Raw genomic sequence first — 12,734 nt, 5'->3', positions numbered from 1 at the left:
GCCTGGTATGATTCTCAATTAGAGACAGGTGTGTATCGTTTGTCTCTAATTGAGAGTCATACTAAGGCAGCCAGGGTTTCACTGGGGTTTTGTGGGTGTTTGTTCCTGTGTCTTCACATGGACGGTTGAAGGTTAGTCACGTTTGTTGTTTTGTAGTTTTGTAGTGTCTTGTTTGCTGTTTTCATTAAAAGATGGCTTATTTCCCTCAATCCGCATCTTGGTCCTATCCATGCTCCTTCTCGTCTAAGGGGGAGAACAACAATGACTGCCTTTACAGAAACACCCACCATAACAGGACCAAGCGGATTGAGGAGAGAGAAAAGGAACTAAGGCACTGGACACAGGAGGAATGGTCTTGGGAGATCATGGACGGAAAGGGACCCTGGGGAAGGGTTGGAGAGAATCGCCGCTCTCGGGAGGAGAGGAAGGCAGCCACAGCCCAGGAGCGCTGGTATGAGGAGGCAGCACGTATGAGAGGCTGGAAGCCCGAGAGGCTCACCCAAAAATTTCTTGGGGGGGGGCTAAAGGGGAGTGTGGCGAAGCCGGGTTGGATACCTGAGCCAACTCCCCGGGCTTGCCGTGGAGTAAGAGGGTGTCGTACTGGTCAGACACCGTGTTATGCGGTAAAGCGCACGGTGTCCCCAGTACGCGTGCTTAGCCCAGTGCGGGCTATTCCACCTTGCCGCACTGGGAGGGCTAGGTTGGGCATCGAGCCGAGTGCCATGAAGCCGGCCCAACGTATCTGGTCTCCAGTACGTCTCCTCGGGCCGGCGTACATGGCACCAGCCTTACAGGTGGTGTCCCCGTTTCGCCTGCATAGGCCAGTGCGGGCTATTCCACCTCGCCGCACTGGCAGGGCTACGGGGACCATTCAACCTGGTAAGGTTGGGGAGGCTCGGTGCTCAAGAGCACGTGTCCTCCTTCACGGTCCGGTATATCCGGCGCCACCTTCCCACCCCAGCTCAGTACCACCAGTGCCTACACCACGCACCAGGCTTCCAGTGCATCTCCAGAGCCCTGTTCCTCTTCCACGCACTCTCCCTATGGTGCGTGTCTCCAGCCCGGTACCTCCAGTTCCGGTACCACGCACCAGGCCTATAGTGCGTCTCAGCCGGCCAGAGTCTGCCGTCTGCCATGACCTGCCAGAGCCGTCCTGCCATGACCTGCCAGAGCCGTCCTGCCATGACCTGCCAGAGCCGTCCTGCTAGGACCTGCCAGAGCCGTCCAGCCAGGACCTGCCAGAGCCGTCCAGCCAGGACCTGCCAGAGCCGTCCAGCCAGGACCTGCCAGAGCCGTCCAGCCAGGACCTGCCAGAGCCGTCCAGCCAGGACCTGCCGGAGTCCCTAAACCAGGACCTGCCGGAGTCCCTAAACCAGGACCTGCCGGAGTCCCTAAACCAGGACCTGCCTGAGTCCCTAAACCAGGACCTGCCTGAGTCCCTAAACCAGGACCTGCCTGAGTCCCTCAGCCAGGACCTGCCTGAGTCCCTCAGCCAGGACCTGCCTGAGTCCCTCAGCCAGGACCTGCCTGAGTCCCTCAGCCAGGACCTGCCTGAGTCCCTCAGCCAGGACCTGCCTGAGTCCCTCAGCCAGGACCTGCCTGAGTCCCTCAGCCAGGACCTGCCTGAGTCCCTCAGCCAGGACCTGCCTGAGTCCCTCAGCCAGGACCTGCCTGAGTCCCTCAGCCAGGACCTGCCTGAGTCCCTCAGCCAGGACCTGCCTGAGTCCCTCAGCCAGGACCTGCCTGAGTCCCTCAGCCAGGACCTGCCGCCCCTTGTCCCGGTGCTGCCCCTTGTCCCGGTGCTGCCCCTTGTCCCGGTGCTGCCCCTTGTCCCGGTGCTGCCCCTTGTCCCGGTGCTGCCCCTTGTCCCGGTGCTGCCCCTTGTCCCGGTGCTGCCCCTTGTCCCGGTGCTGCCCCTTGTCCCGGTGCTGGCCGCTCATTTAGGGGATGTTAGTTTTAGGGTGGTCATTGGGAGGGGAAGACAGAAGCGGGGAGTGACTATGGTGGTGTGGGGACAGCGTCCAGAGCCTGAGCCACCACCGTGGTCAACTGCCCACCCAGACCCTCCCCTGGACTTTGTGCTGGTGCGCCCGGCGTTCGCACTTTGAGGGGGGGGTTCTGTAACGGTCCTGACCTGTTTTATGTTGTTTTTGTATGTGTTTATTGGTCAGGGCGTGTGTTTTGGGTGGGCAGTCTAGGTTTTGTATTTCTAGGTTGGTTTTTGTGTTCGGCCTGGTATGATTCTCAATTAGAGACAGGTGTGTATCGTTTGTCTCTAATTGAGAGTCATACTAAGGCAGCCAGGGTTTCACTGGGGTTTTGTGGGTGTTTGTTCCTGTGTCTTCACATGGACGGTTGAAGGTTAGTCACGTTTGTTGTTTTGTAGTGTCTTGTTTGCTGTTTTCATTAAAAGATGGCTTATTTCCCTCAATCCGCATCTTGGTCCTATCCATGCTCCTTCTCGTCTAAGGGGGAGAACAACAATGACTGCCTTTACAATCATTATATTTAAACATATAAATAATTTTATCAGCATTTCATGGTAAGGTCTACACTTGTTGTGCATGTGACAAATAAAGTTTGATTTGATCATGCACCCATTGATCTGACTGTTGGAATAGGAGAAAAAATGTAAATGTTGGCGAATGAACACCAGCCTCATACAGGACAATGTGTTTTGTGAATTCCCTAAAACACACATTACGATATACTTTGAAACAAAAAACAGAGCGAAACAGGTACATGTCTGGGAAAAGCATAGATACGTGGAGTAATGATACAACGATCAGCTACTATTAAGAAATTAGATAAACATAACATTCAACAACTTGAAACAGAGCTCAAAACTCCAGAACGGGAATATTGGTCCAATCCTAACATTTCTCTGGTAAACCTGACAAACCAAATACGAGCTGAATACTTTATTCAGTAAAAAAGCTAAATATGAAGCAGAGATGGTACGAAGGCAGGTAAACTGTTGGCCAGTCAATTGAAATCTAGAGAAACAGATCGGCAAATAAGTGTAATGAGAAATAAGGCAGTCAAGCTGATTACCAATCATAAAGAAATAAACAATATTTTTTGAGACTTCTATCAGGAACTTTCTACTTCAAACAGTCCTTTAGATATGCAGAAAGTAGAGGCATTCTTTAAGAATTTGTACCTTCGTAAACTAACAGAGGAAGACAGGAACTGGCTCGACCGCCCCATTACTTTGGAGGAATTGGCCAAAACTGTAAGACAAGCACCAAGTGGTAAAACTCTGGGGTTGGATGGGATACCCAGTGATTTCTATAAAAGGTTTGCAAGGCAGCTTAGCCCATAAATATTGAAAACATTTAACACATTGATTGACACAGATGAGCTCCCACGTTCTATGAGTGATGCAGTAATCCCCCTAATCCTCAAAAAGGGAAAGGATCCCCATGAGTGTGGGAGCTACCGTCCAATTTCTTTGATAAATTGTGATGGAAAATTGTTTACAAAACTTCTAGCTAATCATATTATAAATAAAATCATAAATCCAGACCAGGTGGGATTTGTGAAAGGCAGAACTTCATCTGACAGTCTTAGACGGCTACAGCATGTCATGTGGAAGGCAAAAGACTTGGATACTTCAGTGACAGCCTTATCCCTAGATGCAGAGAAAGCCTTTGATAGGGTGGGCTGGGATTACCTGCATTATACTATAAATACATTTGGATTTGGACAGGGCTTTCAGAATATTATCAAACTTATGTACAACGACCCCAAATCCATAGTAGTCACTAACGGATGTAGTGGAAATTTCAGTACTGAGAGAGACTAGGACAATTTTTCAAACAATCATCTTTATTCAACATCGATTAATTGTTGCAATAATGAAACCGTTGACCGCACACTCTAAGGTGTGTTGCCGAGAGCATAACTGATAATGAAAAACGGTGATCTTATATAGGCCCTAAATGCTCAGTCCGTCATTTCTATCGTTCCCATAAGCCACCTTGGTCCATCTCCTGGTTATCTGCACGGGAAGTTGTTTTACTTCCAACCCGGCTTAGTTTCCCAGATGCCAGGAAGATAAGACAATGAGACATTGTTCTAAACTCTTCTAGCCCATCTCTATCTCGGGTCACACACAAACATCTTGTCTATAGAATGCCAGCTTTTTTAATTTTTATCACCAAGTCATTGTCAGCTCAAGCAAAACCCATTTCCTTAACCAGATGCCCAGACTAACTGCAGCAAGCTAGAGTGGACACCATAAAAACTCAGCATTAGCAGGCCAGTCTTACTCTTAGTTAAATATATAACCGTTTACTATTAATATCAAACAAATCAGGTAAGTATGTAATTTTTTCCTGACACAGACTAAGGTCATCTTCATTTTCAGTAGAAACAAAGTGACTGTCTCTCGCCTCTCCTATTTATTATAGCAATAGAACCATTAGCCAAAGCTATTAGGCTGCATAAGTCAATCAAAGGGGTTAATAATATGGGAGAATAAACTACTGCTTTATGCAGACGACATATTACTAATAATGTCAGACCCCGAACTCTCCATATCGCCTTTACAGGACTTTAGTAAATGCATTTTCAGAGATATCGGGCTATAAAGTAAACTGGGACAAATCTGAATTAATGCCGCTATCAAAACATTGTCTGAGAAATGACTTCCTCAGCTGGAGGTTTCAATGGGTCCCTAAACACTTGAGGTACCTGGGATCGCTTTAAATCCTGAAGAACATGATTTCTGAAAACCTTGACCCACTACTGAACAAAATTAAACTTCAGTTTAAGAGCTGGGATAAACTACACATCTCATTATGGGGTAGGACACAGGTTATAAAGATGGTCATAGCTCCTAAATTGAATTATGTCATTAGCATGTTACCACTGTCCATACCTGTCTATACCTTTAAATCCATAGACAAAATAATTACTGAGTTTGTTTGGGCCGGTAAAAGGGCCTGGATGAAACTAGCGAGATTACAGGTAACGACTGAGAAGGAAAGATTAAAGCTCCCTAACATGCAATTATATCAAGAAGCCTTTGCAGCTGCCCAAATAGGCTAATTTGGGTGGACATGTAGGAAGAAGTTAATGCCCCATTCAGAGCATCAGTTTATTTGAGTCAACCAAATGTGGTACTGCAGAATCCAAAAATGTCCCATACAAAAAATATATGGAGTCAGATTCATAAGAGAGAGAAATCTTCACCTTTCCTGACAAGCTCTGCTTCGTTTTGGAACAACCATAAATTGAAAATAGGGGTACACATGGTTTTCTGGAAAGATTGATATAGAAAGGGGATAAAGAACATTGGTTGTTTATATCAAGAAAACGTGTTTAGCTCTTTTGAAGAACTAAGGTCCAAGTATAATTTACAGAAACAGACTTTTGGAGAGATCCCCAGCTTATGTTTAAGGTAGGACAGAGTAACAACAAATTCTCTGTACATTCTGATATGTGTTAAGATAGAAATTGTTTGCAAATTACCACATACCGCAGGGCTTATAGCCACCTTATACTCTAGGTGGATTTAATAGAACTTGTAAAACCCTAAAGGCCGTATGGGGAAAAAGACCCGGAGGTAACTTTTGGAGAGGAGGAATGGAATATAACAGTAAAACAGATGCTCCTCCCTATGAGAGATGCCCAGTCCAAACTGATTCAATTTAAAGTGTTCAGTAGGATTTATTGGACTCCTCTGAGGTTGAACAGAATAGATTTGATAGAATCCAGTCTATGCTGGAGATGTCATTCAAGTACAGGTGACATAAACCATATGTTCTGTGACTGTCAAAGCTTGCATATCGTTTGGCAGAAGGTGATGGAAAAGATTGGGGATATTCTGGGTACCACATCACCTGCAAATCCTGCTTTGCTATTACTGAATATCAGTAACAATATTGATAGACTTACAATCTCATGTTTAAACTGGCTAAAAGTTGCTCTAACCACAGCCAAAAGATTCACATTGAGACACTGGAGGCTGCCACCCCCGTGCTTCACGGTTGGGATGGTGTTCTTCGGCTTTCAAGCCTCCCCATTTTTCCTCCAAACATAACGATGGTCATTATGGCCAAACAGTTCTATTTTTGTTTCATCAGACCAGAGGACATTTCTCCAAAAGGTACGATCTTTGTCCCCATGTGCAGTTGCAAATTGTAGTCTGGCTTTTTTATGGCAGTTTTGGAGCAGTGGCTTCTTCCTTGCTGAGCGACCTTTCAGGTTATGTTGATATAGGATTCGTTTTACTGTGGTTATAGATACTTTTGTACCTGTTTCCTCCAGCATCTTCACAAAGTCCTTTGATGTTGTTCTGGGATTGATTTGCACTTTTTGCACCAAAGTACGTTAATCTCTAGGAGACAGAACGCATCTCCTTCCTGAGCGGTATGACGGCTGTGTGGTCCCATGGTGTTTATACTTGCGTACTGTTGTTTGTAGAGATGAACTTGGTACCTTCGGGTGTTTGGAAATTGCTCCCAAGGATGAACCAGACTTGTGGAGGTCTATAATTTTTTTCTGAGCTCTTGGCTGATTTATTTTGATTTTCCCATGATGTCAAGCAATGAGGCCCTGAGTTGAAGGTAAGCCTTGAAATACATCCACAGGTACACCTCTAATTGATTCAAATTATGTCAATTAGTCTATCAGAAGCTTCTAAAGCCATAACATCATTTTCTGGAATTTTCCAAGCTGTTTGAAGGCACAGTCAACTTAGTGTATGTAAACGTCTGATCCACTGGAATTGTGATACAGTGAGTTATAAGTGAAATAATCTGTCTGTAAACAATTGTTGGACAACATAGTTGTGTCATCTACAAAGTAGATGTGCTAAACGAATTGCCAAAACTATAGTTTATTAACAAGAAATTTGTGGAGTGGTTGTTAAACGAGTTTTAATGATTCCTACCTAAGTGTATTGTGGCGTACAGCAGGTCAGCCACCAGGGGGAGACTCGTCGAGGCCTGGTGACAGACGGAGTATATATCACGATGCGATGGCTCCATCTGCTGGACGTGCCAGGTCTCGACGGTCTCTCCGGCCAGACTAATTGGGGCTGATTGGGAGCTGGTGAGTAATCAAGGGCTGATTGCTCACCAGCTGTGTGTGCAAGGCCCATAAAGCTGCCAGAAGGGCAGCACACAAGGGAGAGCAGGGGAAGAAAGGACTCCCGTATAGTTGGGGACGGTTGCAGAGGTATGAGGAGAGAGTTCCGTTTGTGTGCCCGACAGGATACAGCAAGAACCGGAGCCCAAAAGACGGTATCGGAGAGGGTCTCATGGGGAGACCTATCCTTTTCTTTTTTATTTATTATTTAAATAAACACCCTCGACACCGAGCTAATCATACTCTGTCCGTGTAAAATCTGTGTAAACGTCTGGACCAAACCCCCTGGTCTGCTACAAGTGGAGGAGAATGCGGGCATTCTGGTAACGTCAGATCAAGGTTGACGTTTACACAGCATCAGCATGGATGAGTTGATAGCTTTGTTCGTACAGGCCCAACAAGCACAACAGGTGCTAGGAACGAACGCTGGATGAACAGTGACTACAAAACGTCTGCCTCGTTGAGGAAATCAGGAAGCTGCAAGAAGGAGCGTCTCCTGAATCACATCCCAACCAGTTTTTAATCAAGCTAACGGAAGACAATGACATCGAAACAAACCTCTGTACCTTTTAACGGACAGCGCTACGGGAAGGATGGCCAAGGCCAACGTGGGTTAGTCTGCTGACCCCCTTCCTCTCTGGGAATGCCCAAAAGGCGTACTGGTATCTGAACGGCAAACAGGCATCTAACTACGACGGACTTAAACTGGAGATACTTAGCCGATACGGGTACAGCCTGGCCCATCGTGCTCAACGGTTCCACGACTGGAGGTTCGTACCCAACGCATCCCCGCGAGCCCAGATGAGCAACCTACTGCGTGTCACCAGGGCATGACTCCTAACCGACATATCCACCCTCTCCATCCTCAACAAAATGGTCCTGGATTGCTTCTTACAGGCGCTACCCCACGACATGAAGAGGGCAGCGAGTCTATGCGCTCCCCAGACCTTGGAGGGCCTCCTGGAAGCAGTGGAGACGCATCAGAACACTCAGGCCCTGCTGAGTGGGAGACGGGACGAGTCAGCGACCTGTTCGATGGGACGGAAGGACAGCCCCACCTCTGTATCCCCCGAACCGACAGTCGGCAGTGCCAAAGGACCGCATAACAGTGGAGAGACGGCTGGGGTAGGGACGACCTGCCACCGACGACCCTAGGTAGATGGAGACCAAAGGAGGTGTTTTGAGTTTGGCGCCCGAGGGCACATTGCCTGGAATTGACCGGCTCAAGAGGAGTCGATGCCATCAGCTAGCCCCGGACAACAAGGTGGGTCACGCCGAAAACTATGTCACCTCCCGTTGGGCGCACCACGAATCAACTGCACCCATGGTCCCAGGGAATTTTGACGGACACGACGCGGAAACGCTGTTAGACTCCGGAAGTATGGTTACGCTTGTAACCACGAGCCTGCTGTTTCAGGAGACCGAACAGGGTAGGGAGTTGTCCATTTCCTGTGTTCACGGTGACACAAAGTGGTATCCAACCGTATGGACCAACCTTGTGACGTCACAAGGGAGCTGCCAGATGATGGTGGGTGCAGTACCAGAGTTGCCGATACCTCTCGTAGTGGGATGAGATTGTCCGCTGTTCGCAGCCCTATGGGGGCACGAGTTGAGGAAAAAGATATGAGCCGGCCGAAGAAGAGCGACCCATCGCCTGTGCGGCCCGGAAGCAACAGGTTAACCAACCCGTATTTACGGGTCCGGAGTCGGAGGCGGAGGGGGCGCCGGAACCCGAACCCCCTGGGGAACCACTAGAGGATGAGCCAAGCCTCCCCTTCCTCGATTTCGAGGGGCCAGTCGAGACACCCGCGGGGGGCCAACTAAGGGGACAATTCGAGACGGCGCAGTGGAAGGATCCGAACTTGAAAGCCGCCGCAGCCCAAGTGATAGTGATGGATGGACAGCTACTTCCGGGGGTGAATGAATGGCGATACCCCCATTTCCAAATCAAGAATAACCTTTTGTATCAGTTGTCGTGCCAACAGGGGGAACTTTGAGAGGCATTATTGCTGCCCCGAAGGTACGTGGGAACCGTTCTTCTGCTGGCCCACACCCACCTTGGGGGTGCACCTGGGAATGGAGAAGACCCGGGCACGGATCACCGCCCAGTTCCACTGGCCCGGGATGAGGAGGGTTGTGAAAGACTATTGTTGCAGCTTCCCAGAGTGTCAACTCACTGTACCGATAGCCTACTTCCGAAACCCATTGGTCCCCCTACCAATCAACGGGGTGCCCTTTGAACGTATCGCCATGGACATAGTGGGACCCATGATAAAAACAGCATGAGGACACCGGTACATCCTGGGGATAGTGGATTATGCCACCCGGTATCCCGAGGCCATTCCCCTACGGGCGGCGGTATCCAAGCGAATCGCCCGTCAGGTGTTCCACCTTTTTAGCCGTGTGGTCATCCCGAACGAGATCCTGACAGACCAAGGTACTGAGTTTATGTCCCGCCTAATGAAAGAGTTGTGTGGTCTCTTGCAGATCAGACAAATCCGGACCTCCGTCTTTCACCCGCAGACGGATGGGCTCGTCGAGCGCTTCAATAATATGCTCAAACAAATGCTGCGGAAGGTCATCGAGCAGGACGGGAAGAACTAGGACCAGCTACTACCCCACCTAATGTTCTCAATCCAAGAAGTGCCCCAGTCCTCCACTGGGTTTCCCCTTTCGAACTCCTCTACGGAAGGAGGTCACGCAGCCTACGGTACCTCACCAAGGAGGTGTGGGAAGCCCAACCTACCCCATTACGCAGCGTGGTAGAGCACGTGGAGACGATGAAGGAGCGGATGACAGCCATATGGCCAGTCGTGAGGGAACATATGGAGAAGGCCCAACGCGCCCAAGCCCAGGTCTACAATCGGGAAGCCCAGCCCCGAGAATTCCAGGTGGGAGACAGGGTGTTCGTCTTAATCCCCACGGCCGAAAGTAAGTTCTTGGCAACATGGCACGGGCCATACGAGGTGATCGAGAAGCTGGGACCTTTCAATTACCGCGTACGGCAACCGGGGAGACGAAAACCCCAACAGATTTACCACGTGAACCTGTTGAAGAAGTGGCACGAGAGGACAGCCTTGACCGTGTTATGGTCGAGACCCAGGACGCCAACGGTACCAGTGGTGGTCCCGAGCAATGAGGACCCCGACCCGGCCCAGAAGCAAGAGCTCAGGGAGCTCGTCGATCAGAACACGACGGTGTTCTCCGAGAAGCTGGGCCGCATGACCCTCATTGAACACCACATCCGTACCCGGCCTGAGGAAACCTTACAAAAGAGGCCATATCGGATTCCGGAGGCCCAAAGGAAGGCTGTGAAACAAGAAGTAGAGGCTATGCTGAGGATGGGGGTCATTGAAGAGTCCTACAGTGCATGGTGCAGCCCCATCGTGTTGGTGCCCAAACCGGACGGTAGCCTCCGCTTCTGTAATGATTTCCGGGGTGTGAACGACATAAGTTTATTCAACGCCTACCCCATGCCGAGGGTGGACGAGGTCATCGACCGATTGGGAAAGGCCCGGTACATCAGCACCCTTGACCTGACCAAAGGATATTGGCAGGTACTGTTGGCAGCCTCCTCCCGGGAGAAGACGGCGTTCTCGACAGCAGACGGTTTGTATCAGTACCGGGTGCTCCCGTTCAGTCTCCACGGAGCCCCGTCCACATTCCAGCGACTGATGAACAGAGTGCTTCGATCCCACCAGCAGTATGCAGCGGCCTATCTGGATGATATCATCATCCACAGCCAAGGTTGGGAAGAACACCTGACGCGCCACCAGGCGGTGATGGACACGCTCAGACAAGCCGGGTTGACCGCAAACCCCAAGAAATGTAAACTAGCGTTCGAGGAGGTGGAGTACCTGGGGTATTTGATCGGACGGGGAACGTCAAGCCCCAGGAGAGGAAGGTTCACCCGGTACATGACTGGCCCGTTCCACGCACCAAGACACATGTCAAGTCCTTCCTGGGACTGGCAGGATACTATAGCAGGTTTATCCCCAACTTTGCGGCTATAGCTTCCCCCCTCACCGATCTAACCAGGGCCCTCCTCCCAAAAACAGCGAAATGGATGGACGAGACAGCAGTATGACGCTACAGAGGCGTTCAGCCGTCTGAAGGAAGTGCTGTGCTCCAATCCGATTCTCGTAACGACCGATTTCCAGGTGCCGATGGTGGTCAAGACGGATGCATGTGATACGGGACTAGGGGCCGTTCTGTCCCAGATACACAATGGGGAGGAGCACCCCATCATGTACATCAGCCGAAAGCTGATGCCTAGAGAGAAAAAATACTCAATTGTTGAGAAAGAGTGTCTAGCGGTGAAGTGGGTGCTAGACACTCTTCAAGTATTACCTGTTAGGGACCCACTTCACCCTGGTCACAGACCATACTTTCCAGGTCTGGATGGCCAGGGGAAAGGACACAAACGATCAGGTCACCAGGTGGTTCTTGTCCCTTCCATGCTTCTCTTTTTCTGTTGTGCACAGGTCAGGGGTGAAGCATGGAAACGCAGATGCCCTATCAAGAAGGGAGACATACATGGCACTGATAACAGTCCCCTCCCCGACAGAGCTAAGGGGGGGGGGGGGGGGGGGGTGGCGTACAGCAGGTCAGCCACCAAGGGGAGACTCGTCGAGGCCTGGTGACAGACGGAGTATACATCACGAGGCGACGGGCTCTCTGGCCAGGACTAATTGGGACTGATTGGGAGCTGGTGAGTAATCAAGGGCACACAAGGGAGAGCGGGGGAAGAAAGGACTCCTATATAGTTGGGGACGGTTGCAGAGGTAAGAGGAGGGAGTTCAGTTTTTGTGCCCGACAGGATACGTCCAGTATCAGCTCCTCTATGAACTGGCTGTATCCTGTATTGTCCACCGCCCGTCCTCGCCAAACCTTCTAAAAAAATCCCTCTGATTAAGGTCGCTGGGTCTTCCACCAGTCAGTTTGTCACCTTGGAAAGAGTTCTCCTGAATCCTTCTCTGGCTGAGTTGCGTGTGTCGGCTGCTCTGTCATTGCACTGAACACCCTCGCTTCCCTGATGACTGCCCTGTGTGCAGTAATAATTGTGCAGTCTCTGTTCAAGTGACAATTCAGATAGTTCTTGAAGTACATCACACATAAGGCCTAGATTGTTAACAAACGCATGCGAGGATATGCGAATGGCAAGGGCACTAGAGCTCTGACGGGTCACGTCGTCGCGGGAGGTATCCTCAGCTCCTGTGGTGAAATGTTTGTGAAGAGCCTGTTCATTTTTCCACACAGACTCTACAGTTTTACAACTTTGATCCACCCAAGATGCTGCAGATTTTGCACAGCTGAATGTCTAAACTCTCTGTTCACTCCCTCAGCTCCATTCAGTTTATGTTGGATACGCTATAAAGCGCATATAGCTTGTCCATAATTATTTTTAAATTACTGATTTTTTGGTTATGACTCACCAGGTCACATTCAAAAGAGCCAGTGAAGACTGGTAACCCACCCAAATGGCTGTGGCCTGGGGTTTTGACCTGCTTGTCTCGGTGGCACTTCAGTGTTTTGGGTGGCACATTAAAAGCACGGGCAGCTGCCTTAACGCCCTGCCCATTTTCAATTTCATTTGGGGCACAACAAAGCGCCTCTCAGCCAAAACCAAAATGATC

This window comes from Salvelinus fontinalis, chromosome 38 (assembly GCF_029448725.1).
Source record: "Salvelinus fontinalis isolate EN_2023a chromosome 38, ASM2944872v1, whole genome shotgun sequence".
In the NCBI taxonomy this organism is placed as follows: domain Eukaryota; kingdom Metazoa; phylum Chordata; class Actinopteri; order Salmoniformes; family Salmonidae; genus Salvelinus; species Salvelinus fontinalis.
Note: the sequence above shows the minus strand (reverse complement) of the source record.